Source organism: Oncorhynchus mykiss, chromosome 1 (genome assembly GCF_057628025.1).
Source record: "Oncorhynchus mykiss isolate SJ-2025 chromosome 1, ASM5762802v1, whole genome shotgun sequence".
Classification (NCBI taxonomy): domain Eukaryota; kingdom Metazoa; phylum Chordata; class Actinopteri; order Salmoniformes; family Salmonidae; genus Oncorhynchus; species Oncorhynchus mykiss.
Window position 1 is genome coordinate 39,952,876 of NC_143022.1, and position 17,359 is coordinate 39,970,234.

A 17,359-nucleotide genomic window follows, 5' to 3' on the forward strand; every position below is an offset into this window, starting at 1 on the left:
ATTTATATATTCGTTTGATGATGATATTTTTTTTATACATATTAGAATAAGACTGTAATGTTACAAAATGTGATCAAAATCAAGGAGACTGAATTTTCCAAGTGTTCTGTGCATTGAATTTAACCCATAGAAACGCATTGAATAACACATTCACACATGGCAAAGTAGATAGTCAAAAAATACATCAAAAGGAAGTACTGTTTGAGATGGCTGAAAGGCATCTGAGAGATATAGGAAAGCTTTAGAAAAAAAGATTGTCCCAAAAAATCCTATTCATTTTGATAAATGTTTTACCAGTCGTTACCGAGTTACCTTGAGACGAATCCAATGAAGCTTGTGGGTGTCGGAGGACACATTTGTGTTCATGAGTCTCCGCTCTTTAGAACTAGTTTTTATCCTCAACCGTTTGGGCTAAGATGTCTTGGATGTCTTCTGGTCTGACAAACACTGCTGTAGCGTTGCCATCTTCCACCACGCAGTTAGGAGGCCGACATCGGCGGATGCTGTGGGTTGAAATGCAGCCCATGCAAAAAAAAAAATAGCTTAAATATATTTTTATAAATATTTTTTAATGCTAATTAAAAGTCGTGGACATCGACATTGGCCACTAGATTTTAAAAATAAGCTAAATTAGTCCATTTGTTAACCCTCTACCCTATGAGAAATGACAATCATTTGAGGGATGGGGGCTATGGGACATTCAGGGTCAGAGGAAGGAGAGGAGTAGCCACCGTCCTCGTCTCCTCTCTCCCATGTCTCTACACTATGCATCGCCTCGAGTGTCAGATGAACGAGTCACTGTCACATTGTGTCCTCTGACATATTTTAAATGAGCCATCAGATGTCAGTAGAAATCTGAGCCATATGTTTCATAAATATCCTTCCCCCAAAAAAATCGCACCTAATGCCCTGTTGCCCACCGACAGACAGACTCCCCATTAAATCCCTAATGTTAGTTTAATTTATTTTTAAACACTACTGTAGTTGGCCAAATTTAGCATTTGGTTTGGGATAACTATTGATCTTATTTTGGTTACAATTAGCAATGGACATTTAATTGACATCTTATAGAGTACGATGACTGCTATCATTGAATATAAAGTGTATCTTTATGTGAGGTCTGTTGCTTATCTGGAGAAACTGTTACGTAGCTACTGTACTTTTGAGGTAAACCCATTATGCAACATTTCAGGACACAGCACTGATATCATTGAAATTGAAATGCCACAACTATCTCATTGAAATGTGTTGTCAAATTATGTTTTATCAAGGAAACATGTGGTCCTTCAAAGCAGTTGATTAGCTTCCATCATTAATGATCATACAAATGATGTATCTGCGCTCTGAGTGGAATAAATATATATATTTCCTTCTGCTTGATGTCAATGTGATCATCCTAATTCCATTGTGATTTCATCTGAGATTTTCTCTTCAACACAGATGTTATTTGGAATAAAATAAAAATAACTGGCAGCAGCATCAAACCATAAACATGTTTTATTTATTTGGGCTGTTGTTGTACCACATAGCTTGTTAATAAATAGCTGTTTATTTTGAAAATAGTACATTTAAAAGAGGAATTGATGGTCTCCAGAAGCAAGTGTGGGAGTAGGGTTGGGGAGTAGACACTGTAAATCTATAAACCGCTAGTCTGTAGCCCACCATGGAAAGCCTCTGTGGGTTTTCCTGTACGTCATTTACTTTGCATTTATCTGGCAGGTTAGAATGTGGGCTAATGCAGCCTTCCACGTCCACTGTCACACATGATTATGGTGGTTCCAGGAAAGGGAAAAGTAATTTAGGTATGTTAGTCAGAGTTGTGATGTGCAGTATGACACATTCAATCTCAGGATTAAGAATGATTGTTGTCCACTGCTTTGAGCTCTGTGCTTTTGCTTTGTCCCAGTGTTTAGTGTAAATGTGACTCATTTCAGAAAAATAAGCGTATGTCACATGTCACATCTTCACAGGAGAAGCATTTGAAAGTAAACAGACTTTTTGGGGGAAGAAATGCCTTCTGGAACACGTGAACTTTCATGTGCATGAATAACAAACAATTGTTAAATTAGGAGCCTAGTTGGTTTAGCCACTGAAAAAGACAGGAACCTGTCACGACAAGTCGGTCCCTCTCCTTGTTCGGGCGGAGTTCGGCGGTCGACGTCACCGGTCTTCTAGCCATAGCTTCTCCACCTTTCATTTTCCATTTGTTTTGTCTTGTTTTCCCGCACACCTGGTTCACATTCCCTCATCAGACTAAATGTATATTACCCTTTGTTTCCCCCATGTCTGTGTGTGGAATTGTTCTTTGTGAGGGTGTTACGCTACAGGCTGGCTTGCGCTAGGTTTGTTTCAAACCTAGGTTAGTTTGTTTTGTTTAATCAGGTTCATGTTACCGTGGTTGTGCTTTGTGCTGCCTCGCCTGTGCCTTTGGGCCAGGATGTATATTAAAGTTCTCCTGTTATCACCCATCTCTGCTCTCCTGCGCCTGACTTCCCGGCAACCAGTCACTCAACCCGTTACAGAACCTTCCCACTAGCCATGATTAGCTGAGATAATGGATGGGCTGGACATGCCGGGGGATGAGTTTGAATTAGTCTGCCATGTAGCATGCTTCTGTCTATAACGTGAGCTGTTCAGTATATGTTAATAGTCCTTTCTTCCACGCTGTTTTTGAAAGATATACTGTTAGCCACCGAGAACTAAAAAAGTATTGCTACTTTTCACAACCACATTGATGCCCTGAATTTATCAGATGCTATCGTCAGAACAGTTGGAAAAAGTGATGGGCTACTTTCAGCACAGACCACAGTTAATGAAAGAAAACACCCTGACACTCTGAAGTTTGAGTAAATGTGAATTGAATGTAGGAGAATATAACACAATAGATCTTATTTAGATAATACAATGAAAAAAATAGGTTTTTAATTTTTATTGTTGTATCATCATCTTTAAAATGAACAAGATAAAACAAACATTCAGATGGGATGATGGGGACAATTTCAGTGAAACATATAAGAGGGCAACAGTACTTGTGCAAAGTTTCAGAATGATAACTTCCAAAATGAGTGTGCTACATGACATTTATCATGAAGTCACGCAGGTGTCCCACACAAGTAGCCCAAATGTACCCAAGTGGCCAAATTGGTGAAGGTATACATTTTGAAACAAATAACTATATACAAAATGCCAAAATGGTAGTCTAACCCCCCCCCCCCCGAAAATTGAGAAAATATAAATTTAATAAATAACATGGGTAACTATTTACACACTTTCAATATTTGGAAGACCCTCAGTCCTCTATCAAATCAAATCAATTTATATAGCCCTTCGTACATCAGCTAATATCTCAAAGTGCTGTACAGTTAGTTACCCAGCCTAAAACCCCAAACAGCAAGCAATGCCGGTGTAGAAGCACGGTGGCTAGGAAAAACTCCAGATGAAAGGCCAAAACCGAGGAAGAAACCTAGAGAGGAACCAGTCTTTATAATACTGTCTTTATTATATTACAACAGACCAGCTGTATCTACTGTCTCCATTTAACTTTGGCCATTGTTGTGGGCCGGCCCTCCCCTCAACAGCTTCAAATAGGCTATTTCATGTGGGTTGGGGTGGGGTGGCAGACACCCGCATCTCACATTTAATTTACATTACATTTTTATATATTGCTTCTAAAATAAAAATAAAATCACATAATATTTTAGATTATTAATTTCAAACAAGAGCATAAGCATGACAAGAACTTACCAGTCCAAAACATGTCCTCTCCGTTCAAAAAAATATTCCTCCACTTGGGAATCGCTAAATTAATCGTCCTACAACAATCTCTGTCTCACTTTTCCGATCAATTTCTTCTAAAATTGTGTGTACACCTGTACATCTGGACTTCGATTTAGCTATCCCTGACTTAGTCGCCATACTGATTGATATATAAACAGCTGAATCTGCGCGTTTAGCAAACAATGCTGTGCGTAATATGCGTAGCTCCTTCCGATATAAAACTTCAACAGCGAATGACTCTCTTTACGCCGGAGTTTACTACATGGGTTGGTCTTCCAATACATAACCATTGCATATTGCCGTTTACCTCAGCTCATTGGCTATCTACCCAGCTAGAGTTCAAGACGATCAGTGGTCATTGGGTTAAAATACAGTCCATCAACGAAACAGTGGTCATATCAATGGTGCACAGTGATGTCATTACTTGTTGTTTTCAAATCAGTTTCTTTCAGTCAATACGTCCCGCGAAATGGCCCATCAGGTTTGGTTGAGTTACAAACAAACCAGTTGATTGCAATGAAACCAAACATGACTGGAAAAGTCACGTTTTGTGTGGGTATTTACCCTCGAATGTGTCGTCGAAAATGGAATGAGACGGAATTCACGACACAAGCGGTTCACAAAATGTTTCATGTTAGGCTATAAAAATGTATTTTATCAAACCAAAGATCATTCATTGTGTAACAATGAGCATTGGGATTGCAAACAGACGAAGATCGTCAAAGGCAAACAATTTATTTTAATGCAGTTTGTGATTTTGTTAGCCTGTGCTGGTTGAAATAGTTATTTTTTTATGGGGCTCTATCCTCAGATAATCGCATCGTATTCTTTCGCAGTAAATCCTTTTTTAAAATCTGACAATGCAGTTGGATTAGCAAGATTTTAGGCTTTCGATACATGTGAGACACTTGTATTTTCATGAATGTTTAATATGACTATTTATGTAGCGATCACCGTATGTTGTGGAATTTCAGCCCACTAGCGGGTTTCGTGCGCAGAGGTTAATAGAAAATGACTCAAGTAAAAGTGAAAGTCACCCTGTAATATAATACTTGAGGCTAAAACTATTTGGTTTTACATATGTAATTGCTAAAATATACTTAAGTATCAATGTAAAAGTAATTTAAAAATATATATTTCCTTACATTAAGCAAATCATACAGCACCATTTTCTTGTTTTTTATTTATTTACAGATAGCAAGGGGCACACTCCAACAGTCAGATATCCTTTACAAGCAAAACATGGGTTTGTGATGACCAGGGCTGTTCTCTTGATAAGTGTGTGAATTTGACAATTTTCCTGTCCTGCTAAGCATTAAACATGTAATGAGTTATTTTGGGTGTCAGGGAAACTGGAGTTAAAAGTTTTCTTTTGGAATGTAGTGAAGGAAAAGTAAAAGTTGTCCAAAATATAAATTGTAAAGTAAAGCACAGATACCCCAAGTAACTACTTAAGTAGAACTTTAAAGTATTTTTACTTAAACTTCTGTGACTAGGGGGCAGTATTTTCATTTTTGCAAAAATAACGTTCCCGTAGTAAACAGGATATTTTGTCAGGACAAGATGCTAGAATATGCATATAATTGACAGCTTGGGACAGAAAACACTCTAAAGTTTCCAAAACTGTAAAAATAATCTCTGTGAGTATAACAGAACAGATATTGCAGGCGAATGCCTGAGAAAAATCAAATACGGAAGTGCCTCATGTTTTGAAAGCGTTGCGCTCCAATACGTCCCTATGCGTCTACTCATTTACTCCTCTATGCTTGATTCTCCCTACTCTGAACAGAGTAAGGGAACAAGGATTATCCCTCACCTTGGTAGCCCCTCGATGGCCAGGAAAGCTCTGGTTAGTGGAGATTCTCCTCCTTTACAACGAGCACTGGCAACTACCGTTATGCAGGGATCTTTTGGCCCGGGTAAAGTGAGATTTTCCACCCTCACCCAGAAACCATGGCCCTCTGGGCCTGGCCCATAAGAGGATACATATGAATGACAGGCTTGCCTCTCGGAGTCATTGAGACTATCCAGAGTGCAAGAGCCCCTTCTACACTCTCACTGTATGGAAACAAGTGGTGTGTTTTTGAGAATTGGTGTGACCAAAAGCAGTTAATTCCTTAACAATGCTCTGTGTCCAAGGCGTTATGCTTCTTGCAGGACCTTTTGGAAAGAGGGCTGTTAAAGTCTATATTGCGGCTATCTCTGCCTATCCATATAGGCTTCGACAAAAACACGGTTGGTAAACACCCTCTGTCGTTTCATGAAGGGAGTGCATAGCTTACACCCAGTCTCCAAGCCTTTAGCCCTATCTTGGGAACCATCTATTGTGATTGAGGCAATTTCACAGCAACCTTTTGAGCCACTGCAAAGCGTGAAGTTGAAATATCTCTCCTTCAAGATGGCTTTGCTGATTGCCCTACATCCACAAAGCGAGTGGGGGTGCTGCATGCACTCTCAGTCCACCATTCACGCCTACAGTGTTCCCCGGGGTTATCCAAGGCAATATTGTTACCCAACCGGCCTTTATGCCTAAGGTCAGCACCAATTACAATTGCCTCACCTTATGGCTTTCCACGTGACACCATTCACTTTTTTTGAAAGAAGATCATCTCCACCGTTTATTTCCATTATGAGCTTTGTGCATCTACTGCGATAGAATGAGAATATGGCTATGGGGGACCAAATATGTCTTGGGCACCCCCCTGTAAGGGTGGGCCACTCTTTCGTTAATGGCTATCCCATTGGATAGTGGAGGCTATTATATTGGCTTATATTAGCAAGGGATTACAGCCCCCGAAGGGCCTGAGGACTCATTCCACCAGAGGTATGGCTACCTATTGGGCACAGTTCAAAGTAATCTCTTTACAAGAGATTTGCGAGGTGAAATGTTTGGCCAACCCTCGTACTCGTATGAAGTTTTATCAACTGGAAGTCACTGCACCTTAGTTGGCACATACTGTCCTCAGTGTCGGAGCCTTTGAGAGGTGATGCTTTTGGGACTACCCTGGCTTTGGCGAGCATGTCTGCAATATGGGTGTTGGCCATATCCCAATGTGAGACATCAAAGCAAGTATTTGAAATAGAACAGGGTTTCTTGGGTTCTATGATAATAGGAATGAGATGTCTCGCTAGAGCGCAAAGAAGAGAGGCATGCTTGAGAAGGACCAGTGGGTGGGCAAGTGGCACCTTATAGGAGAGGGGCTCACCTCATTCACACTCGACCTGTCTCTCTCCAACAGATGTTGTGTGATTGGATCTTCGAGCCCAGTGATCCGCCGATTGGATCCCAATGTGAGACATATCACTTCTATTATCGTAGAACCGGCGTTAGGCAAGTAACCCTACATTTTCTTTGGCATCGCGTGCCACTTCACTTATCTGCCTGGATGGAGAGAGATGGATAGGAGATAGAGTGAGAACCTAAAGCAAGGCCAAGACGAGAACACAGTTCTCTCCCATGCTCCTCCGCTGGAGGTGAAAAAGGAGCTCGTATCCACTTGATCTTGTCACAGTCTGTTAGGCTTACAGAACAAACTCAATGCCCCAGGGGCGGCAGAATAATTATTTACGCAATTATCAGTTGCCATTACTATTTCAATGAATCTCCCTGCCAATGATTGGATTGTTTTTATGACATGTTTTTCTCACTTTTTTGAGGTAATTTACTTTGCTGAAACAGTGTAGCCTGTGCTATATCGTTCCAGTGTGTCCCTTGTGTGTCACCTGCATGGCCAACACTGCGTGACACATGGCTGGACACGGAACAAGTACCAGATAGAAACGGACACTCAACATATGCAGACGGAGCAGCCTGTGTCCGCAAACATGTGTTACCTTTCTGACTGGACCCAGGATGAGTATATCAAAGCGGGATCAGATGTCAAAGTCAGGTTATTAAACCGAACAACAGATTAAAATTAACAGTGCATTGTGTGTTTCACTTTGGAAAAGAGAATATTGCATGAGGATTTAGCTGCGTGAATTCAAGAAGCAGTACATGCATAGAATAGGCCATGTTTTGTTGTGTTTTCTGATAGTTATTTTGAGGCGGACTGTTTCTGTTGTGAAAAGAGGACTCAACTGGATTAAACTGAATGAAGAGACTCCTGAATGAATAGCAATGACAGGATGGCAGTACAATTTGCGAATGCTGGCTAATACTGATGTTGTGTGAACATTCATGGAGCCATGTCCTACTCTGCGAGTATATTTATTTTTACCAAGGTAACCCGATTAGACTAAACCGAATCCAAAATGTTTCCACAGGGATGTACAGTTTGGCCAGGTTTCCTGCGAATGTTCCTTTATCCAGGTCCTTCCAAGGTCATTTTTCCAATTTCACATCATTTAAAGCTAAACAATCCTCTGGCCAAAAACCCATGTGTTAGTAATATCTCAATTCTTACTGTCAGACATTTCTTCCATTCTGTCTCTGTGTTCCTGCAATGGAGATTTGATAAACCGCAGATTAAAATAATAATATGATTAGCCTTCTCCTTAAAACACATTTCAGAACACATTGCACTAATGGGGGAAAATGCTTAATTGGAATGCCTCTTGTCCAGGTTATTGAACTTTTGAACGTCAAACAGCGTGGCGTTATTTTAAGTACATCACTATGATTGCTGGCTGGTGGCATCAGCGGCATTCCGTTTTTGTGTCCTCTCTCTCTGTGCAACCTCTCCTATAATTGAATGAAGCTGTTCTCAGGTAGCGTTAGGGTCCCTTGTGTTAAAGGTTCTAGGGTACGTTCTGCATCTTTCACATTCACTCAGTGTGGTGTCTAAAGCATGAACAACCTCATAAGTATACCCTGTACCACAATGATAAAGCACATAGATTTTCCTGTAATTGCAATGTTTCACCTTCTTTTGGGGCTGTGGAGAGCGAGAACAGTGGATATTAAAGGAATAATGGCTAAGCTCTATTTACATTGCTCTGTTTGTAAAAGAAAGAGGAATTAGGTGGGAAAGCGAGGGTTGAGCCACTGCATCTGGTCACCAACAAGAGTCTCTATGTACCTGCCAAGAACACCCCCAGATGGCAACTATTACCTGAGCTCATTAATTACAAATCCAAGCAAGTCCCCTGCTTTAGAGTCATGCACAGGCTTGAGGACACTGGCAGATGTCCTACTGTAGCTACAGCGTGAGTGTCAGTAGTCAGCACATTGAAACATGCAGGCTGCACTACACTATACTAGACATGGTCCCAAATGAGAGGGGAATACAAATCCAATCATATAGAAGCCCAGGAATATGCCTGTGTGAGCAGTATGGGAGGCTCAATAGAAAACTGAAATCCCTTGACTCTCCACATCCCTTGACTCTACAAAATTATGTGGATATTCAGGGGTAATCCAGGCTATTTTTAGACGGCAGAGACAGAGGAAAGGGAGGTAGAGCAACTGAGGAGCTCTGGTTAAATGTGTCTGAGAGAGAGGGAAAGAGCACAGCAACAGGGCAGTTACATAGCTGTTGGTGATAGATAACAAATTGTCACAGCAGAGGTAACATGCACAAGGACACTGTAACATTAATTTACTAATTTATCCACATATCACCCAGTAGAAGTAGTGAGTTTGTTGTTGTACTGTAATATCTCCCGCCTTTTCAGCTAACAGGTAGGCCTAGGCTGTTCTAGCACTTATGGTAAAACGGCATTATCTTCTCTATACTGGGTAAGGCTGAAGAGGGATGCACAGTAGTGAACCATTTCACTTTTCCCTTGCTTCATCCCACACTCCTAAATATATTCCACACCTCCCATGTCATTCAGTCGCCATGGTGAGCAGGAAATTAGATTACTTCTGACAAAGACTGATCTCTTGGCTGTGAATATATTTGTAACAGAGAGTAAAAACCTCATGTTCAATTCCATTTTAACACCCCAGAGTCGATTGATGCACCGGTGCGTCAATCTAAGTAACTCAATACAATAATCCCCATAAGAATATGTCAGTTTAAGATGGAGATATATTCCGCATCTGAGGTGGTAGAGTAGTGGTAGACATAGAATTGTGTTTGTCAGACCACGAGACATCCCGAAATTCAGTCTTCACATATAAACGTCTTTAGCGTCCAAACGGTTTGACCTACAAAAAGATGGTGTTCTCTGTGTACCCCACAAGTGTCAAGGGACTAGTCTAAGGGTAACCTCTACTGGTTTAAAAAATGAATGGAAGTATGAAGGTAGTTTTGTACCTACCCAAAAAAGGTGTTAAATCAGTACGTGTACATTTTGTTATTTACAGTTGAAGTCGGAAGTTTACATACATACTTAGGTTGGAGTCATTAAAACTAGTTTTTCAACCACTCCACAAATTTCTTGTTAACAAACTATATTTTTGGCAAGTCGGTTAGGACATCTACTTTGTGCATGACACAAGTAATTTTTCAAACATTATTTACGGACAGATTATTTCACTTAAAAACTTCTTAGGGCTGCAATCCCGTTAACGAGATCGATATGACAACAGCCAGTGAAAGTGCAGGGCGCCAAATTCAAAACAACAGAAATCTCATAATTAGAATTCCTCAAACGTACATGTATTTTATACCGTTTAAAAGGTAATCTTGTTGTTAATCCCACCACAGTGTACGATTTCAAATAGGCTTTACAGCGAAAGCACCACAAACGATTAATGTTAGGTCACCACCAACTCATAGAAAATATCCAGCCAGAGGAGTCACAAGAAGCACAAATAAAGATAAAATGAATCACTAACCTTTGATGATCTTCATCAGATGACACTCATACTTACACAATACATGTATGTTTTGTTTGATAAAGTTCATATTTATATAAAGAAATCTCAGTATACATTGGCGCGTTACATTCACTAGTTCCAAAAACATCCAGTGATATTGCAGAGAGCCACACCATTTTATAGAAATACTCATTATAAATGTTGATAAATACAATTGTTAGATATGGAAATATAGATATACCTCTCCTTAATGCAACCACTGTGTCAGATGTTTTTTAAATTAACGGAAAAAGCAAACTATGCAATAATCTGAGATGGCGCTCAGAAAATAAATACAATTATACGCCATGTTGAAGTCAACAGAAATCACATTATAAATATTCCCTTACCTTTGACGATCTTCATCAGAATGCACTCCCAGGAATCCTAGTTCCACATTAAATGCTTGATTAGTTCGATAATGTCCATTATTTATGTCCAAGTAGCTACTTTTGTTAGCGCGTTTAATACACAAATCCAAACACTCGTGCAGGTCCAGTCGGACGAAAACTTCAAAAAGTTATATTACAGGTTGAAGAAACTTGTCAAACTAAGTATAGAATCAATCTTTAGGATGTTGTTATCATAAATCTTCAATAAAGTTCCAACCGGAGAATTCCTATGTCTGTAGAGAAGCCATGGAACGCAGGTCGCTATCATGTGAAATGTGTATGACCAGGACCTGGCTCTCTGCCAGACCACTGACTCAAAGAGCTCCCATCCGGCTCCACAACACAGATGCCTCATTCAAGTTTCTAAAGACGGTTGACATCGAGTGGAAGCCCTAGGAAGTGCAACTTTGTCCATATCTCAATGTGTATTCAATAGGGGCTGGGTTGAAAATCGACCAACCTCAGATTTCCCACTTCCTGTTTGGATTTCTTCTCAGGTTTTTGCATGCCATATGAGTTCTGAAATACTCACAGACATCATTCAAACAGTTTTAGAAACTTCAGAGTGTTTTCTATCCAATATTAATAATACTATGCATATATTAGCAACTGGGACTGAGGAGCAGGCCGTTTACTCTGGGCACCTCTGGACACCTTTCATCCAAGTTACTCAATACTGCCCCTGCAGCCATAAGAAGTTAGATTTCACTGTATCACAATTCCAGTGGCACTGAAGTTTACATACACTAAGTTGACTGTGCCTTTAATTTTTAAACAGCTTGGAAAAATACATAATGGCATGGCTTTAGAAGCTTCTGATAGACTAATTGACATCATTTGAGTCAATTGGAGGTATACCTATGAATATATTTCAAGGGTTACCTTCAAACTCAGCCTTTTTGCTTGACATCATGGGAAAATCAAAAGAAATCAGTCAAGATCTCATAAAAAAAATGTAGACCTCCATAAGTCTGGTTCATCCCTGTGAGAAATATCCAAACGACTGAAAGTACCACATTCATCTGTACAAACAATAGTACGCAAGTATAAACACCATGGGACCACGCAGCTGTCATGACGCTGAGGAAGGAGATTCGTTCTGTCTCCTAGAGTTGAAAGTACTTAGGTGTAAAAAGTGCAAATCAATCCCAGAATGATGCAAAGGACCTTGTGAAGATGCTGGAGGAAACAGGTAAAAAAGTATCTATATCCACAGTTAAACAAGTCCTATATCGACATAACCTGAAAGGCCGTTTAGCAAGGAAGAAGCCACTGCTCCAAAACCGCCATAAAAAAGCCAGACTACAGTTTGCAACTGCACATGGGGACAAAGATTGTACTTTTTTGAGAAATGTCCTCTGGTCTGATGAAACAAAAATAGAACTCTCTGCCCAGAATGACCATCGTTATGTTCGGAGGAAAAAGGGGGAGGCTTGCAAGCCAAAGAACACCATCCCAACCGTGAAGCACGGGATTGGCAGCATCATGTTGTGGGGGTGCTTTGCTGTAGGAGGGACTGGTGCACTTCACAAAATAGATGGCATCATGAGTATATTAAAATTATGTGGATGTATTGAAGCAACATTTATTTATTTTATTTATTTATTTATTTCACCTTTATTTAACCAGGTAGGCAAGTTGAGAACAAGTTCTCATTTACAATTGTGACCTGGCCAAGATAAAGCAAAGCAGTTCGACACATACAACAACACAGAGTTATACATGGAGTAAAACAAACATATAGTCATTAATACAGTAGAAAAATAAGTCTATATACAATGTGAGCAAATGAGGTGAGATAAGGGAGGTAAAGGCAAAAAAAGGCCATGGTGGCGAAGTAAATACAATATAGCAAGTAAAAATTGGAATGGTAGATTTTCAGTGGAAGAATGTGCAAAGTAGAGATATAAATAATTGGGTGCAAAGGAGCTAAAAAAAATACGGTAGGGGGAGAGGTAGTTGTTTGGGCTAAATTATAGATGGGCTATGTACAGGTGCAGTAATCTGTGAGCTGCTCTGACAGCTGGTGCTTAAAGCTAGTGAGGGAGATAAGTGTTTCCAGTTTCAGAGATTCTTGTAGTTCGTTCCAGTCATTGGCAGCAGAGAACTGGAAGGAGAGGCGGCCAAAGGAAGAATTGGTTTTGGGGGTGACCAGAGAGATATATATACATGATGGAGCACGTGCCACAGGTGGGTGCTGCTATGGTGACCTGCGAGCTGAGATAAGGGGGGACTTAACCTAGCAGGCTCTTGTATATGACCTGGAGCCAGTGGGTTTGGCGACGAGTATGAAGCGAGGGCCAGCCAACGAGAGTGTACAGGTCGCAGTGGTGGGTAGTATATGGGGCTTTGTTGACAAAACGGATGGCACTGTGATAGACTGCATCCAATTTATTGAGTAGGGTATTGGAGGCTATTTTGTAAATGACATCGCTGAAGTCGAGGATCGGTAGGATGGTCAGTTTTACAAGGGTATGTTTGGCAGCATGAGTGAAGGATGCTTTGTTGCGAAATAGGAAGCCAATTCTAGATTTAACTTTGGATTGGAGATGTTTGATGTGAGTCTGGAAGGAGAGTTTACAGTCTAACCATACACCTAGGTATTTGTGGTTGTCCACATATTCTAAGTCCGTCCAGAGTAGTGATTCTAAGAACCGTCCAGAGTAGTGATGTTGGACGGGCGGGCAGGTGCAGGCAGCGATCGGTTGAAGAGCATGCATTTAGTTTTACTTGAGCAATTGGAGGCCACGGAAGGAGAGTTGTATGGCATTGAAGCTCGTCTGGAGTGTCCAAAAAAGGTCCAGAAGTATACAGAATGGTGTCGTCTGCGTAGAGGTGGATCAGAGACTCACCAGCAGCAAGAGCAACATCATTGATGTATACAGAGAATAGTCGGTCCAAGAATTTAACCCTGTGGCACCCCCATAGAGACTGCCAGAGGCCTGGACAACAGGCCCTCCGATTTGACACACTGAACTCTATCAGAGAAGTAGTTGGTGGACCAGGCGAGGCAATCATTAGAGAAACCAAGGCTACCGAGTCTGCCAATGAGGATGTGGTGAATGACAGAATCGAAAGCCTTGGCCAGGTTAATGAATACGGCTGCACAGTATTGTTTCTTATCGATGGCGGTTAAGTTATCGTTTAGGACCTTGAGCGTGGCTGAGGTGCACTCATGACCAGCTCTGAAACCAGATTGCATAGCGGAGAAGGTATGGTGGGATTCGAAATGGTCGGTAATCTGTTTGTTGACTTGACTTTCGAAGACCTTAGAAAGGCAGGGTAGGATAGATATAGGTCTGTACAAGTTTGGGTCAAGAGTGTGTCTCCCCCTTTGAAGAGGGGGATGACCGCAGCTGCTTTCTAATCTTTGGGAATCTAAGAAGACACGAAAAAGAAGTTGAAAAGGCTAGTAATAGGGGTTGCAACAATTCCGGTAGATCATTTTAGAAAGAAAGGGTCCAGATTGTCTAGCCCTGCTGATTGGTAGGGGTACAGCTTTTGCTGTGGGGGGTGTAGTTCTGTTGACCGGGGTAGGGGTAGCTAGGTGGAAAGCATGGCCAGTTGTAGAAAAATGCTTATTGAAATTCTCAATCATAGCAGATTTATCGGTGGTGACAGTGTTCTCTATCCTCAGTGCAGTGGGCAGCTGGGAGGAGGTGTTCTTATTCTCCATGGACTTTACAGTGTCCCAGAACCTTTTTGAGTTTGTGTTGCAGGAAGCAAATTTCTGCTTTAAAAATCTAGCTTTGGATTTTTTAACTGCCTGTGTATATTGGTTTCTAGCTTCCCTGAAAATGTGCATATCACGGGGGCTGTTCGATGCTAATGCAGAACGCCATAGGATGTTTTTGTGTTGGTTAAGGGCAGTCAGGTCTGGAGAGAACCAAGGGCTATATCTGTTCCTGGTTCTACATTTCTTGAATGGGGCATGCTTATTTAAGATGGTGAGTTAGGAATTTGTTTTTTAATTAAACAACATCTCAAGACATCAGTCAGGAAGTTAAAGCTTGTTCACAAATGGGTCTTCCAAATGGACAATGACCCCAAGCATTCTTCCAAAGTTGTGGCAAAATGGCTTAAGGACAACAAAGTCAAGGTATTGGATTAGCAATCACAAAGCCCTGACCTCAATCCAATAGAAAATGTGTGTGCAGAACTGAAAAACCGTGTGCGAGCAAGGAGGCCTACAAACCTGATTTAGTTACACCAGCTCTGTCAGGGGGAATGGGCCAAAATTCACCTAACTTATTGTGGGAAGCTTGTGGAAGGCTACCAGAAACGTTTGAGCCAAGTTAATCAATTTAAAGGCAATGATACCAAATTCTTTGTGAGTGTTTGTAAATTTCTGACCCACTGGGAATGTGCTGAAAGACATAAAAGCTGAAATATATGATTCTCTCTACTATTATTCTGACATTTCACATTCTAAAAATAAAGTGGTGACCCTAACTAACCTAAGACAGGGAATTTCTACTAGGATTAAATGTCAGGAATTGTTAAAAACTGAGTTTAAATGTATTTGGCTAAGGTGTATGTAACCTCCGACCTGTATATATTTCCGGAGCATTTTCTTCAAAACCTTGTTCCTTATATATATATGTTTTTTTACTGTCTTTTTAGACATATATGAATGTGTTATTCAATGCGTTTCTCTGGATTATAGTAGCGAAGGCCAAATTCAATTTATATATATATTTTTGTATAGCTAAAGGGGAACTAAAATTCAAAATCAAATAGCTAAATGATCCATAGTATGTCAATCTTAAATAAAATCCACGTCAGCTTGGAAACCCCCCCAATGGCATAAACTTTTAAGAATGAATAAGAGAAGCAGGGATTGGACACTAGGAGATGTTGTTCCTATAGATGCCTTCTCTGGCTGTGTCAAAACTGAAATATATATTTTGGAAAATCAAAACCCATAAAATATTAATGTCTGGGGGTCTAGAATGGAGCAAACGCCTCCAATGTGGGGTAGAAAAAATGTACCGTAGGATGTGGTCTGGAATTCATCCCTTTGTATTTGCAGGGACAAGTCTCACTCTTCTTACAGCATCTAACACTCTGTGTTAATCACTGATACACACTGATACACGAAATGTAGTAAAGCACTTAGCGTATCTGTTATCATGTAATTTAAAGCATCTCCGTTCCATTAACTGGTAAGCTCTTACAAAAATATACCATGAAAGTACAATGAAAAAAATACCATGGTACTATCATGTTGTTATATACCATGGTACTGGTGCAAATACCATGGTATTGTCCTGCTAGCTACCAATGTTACAAAAATAAATCATGGTATTTTAAAAATCCCATGGTTTTGTACTAGCAGCATCTAGTGAAAAATTAAAGAATCCTAGTTGTCCCACCGTTTTTCGAGAAAAGTGACCCAAAAACGTGTAATTTAGTACCCTCTTAATTAACGTTTAAAAATACCTTAAGAACAAATGTTTTCTTTATGAACAAGTCTTATAAATTGATATTTTTTTTCTACAGCTTATTAGCGTACACCTAGTATGGTCCCCCTGTTGATTATGCTCACTATACATTAAGGTTGAACCAACAGATTACATGTAACAAACATAAAATGAAATACTAAACTATTATATGAAATTGAATGGAACGATGTATGTTGATGCTAATATGATGTACAATAATCCATTATGTTTCTATATGCTAAGAATATATGCAATATGCCATATACTATTTTTTAAGTTTCACTAATTCATTTAAAAAACTGAATCAATATGACACACCCCTCACTATTGCACAAATTATTGCACTGTTGCTCTACATAACCTGGTTCAAGTATTCATGACATTACCCTGAGGAAGGCACAGTGATGCCGAAACGTTGGTAAATACCCATTAAATTGCTGGGAGTTTATAAATGGAGTGTGCGACTTTCTTTATACATCATGTAATTCTCAGCATATCCCTAAAAACAGCAAGATCCAATGTTTCCCTTTGTTCACAATGTGTGAATGTTTGTTGGTCCTATTTCCATGACTACGACAGGCTAGCTTGACTGGAGCTAACTTGAACCAACGATAGCTTCAATGCTAATGATAATTTATAAATTATTTCAACTATCAAAACATAATAAAAAATAAAGAACAATTATATCATTACACTCTGCTTTACTTGGTGTTTCATATTCTATGCTTTATAGCTCGTTCACCGTGATGATAACGTTTAAAATATTTTTGCTTATCTAGCGCTTCTCTCTTCAGTTTTCAGTTTTCAGTTGGCTTGGCTCACTCATTGAAACACTGACTAGAGAAGCTAGCACGAGAGCCTTCTGTAGAGTGAGAGCGTGTGAAGCAACCACTACAGCGAGCAGCTCTCACCATTAATACTGTAGATTATGCTACCATATACAGTACCAGTCAAAAGTTTGGACACAGCTACTCATTCAAGGGTTTTACTTTATTTTT

The 17,359-nt window shown here is 40.0% G+C and overlaps 1 long non-coding RNA gene across 4 annotated transcripts in view; it reads right to left on the reverse strand.

Moving 5' to 3' along the window:
* Positions 1-17,359, reverse strand: part of LOC149985498 (uncharacterized) — a 208,440-nt gene that overhangs the window by 58,062 nt on the left and 133,019 nt on the right. Inside the window, exon 3 of one of the 4 annotated variants that reach the window (XR_016494926.1) lies at positions 313-503. The exons of 2 other annotated variants lie outside the window; for them this stretch is intronic. This is a non-coding gene — a long non-coding RNA (uncharacterized LOC149985498). Of the gene's footprint in view, positions 1-312; positions 504-10,875; positions 10,913-17,359 lie in introns of all 4 variants that reach the window. One more of the 4 variants, XR_016494933.1, reaches the window with a different exon arrangement.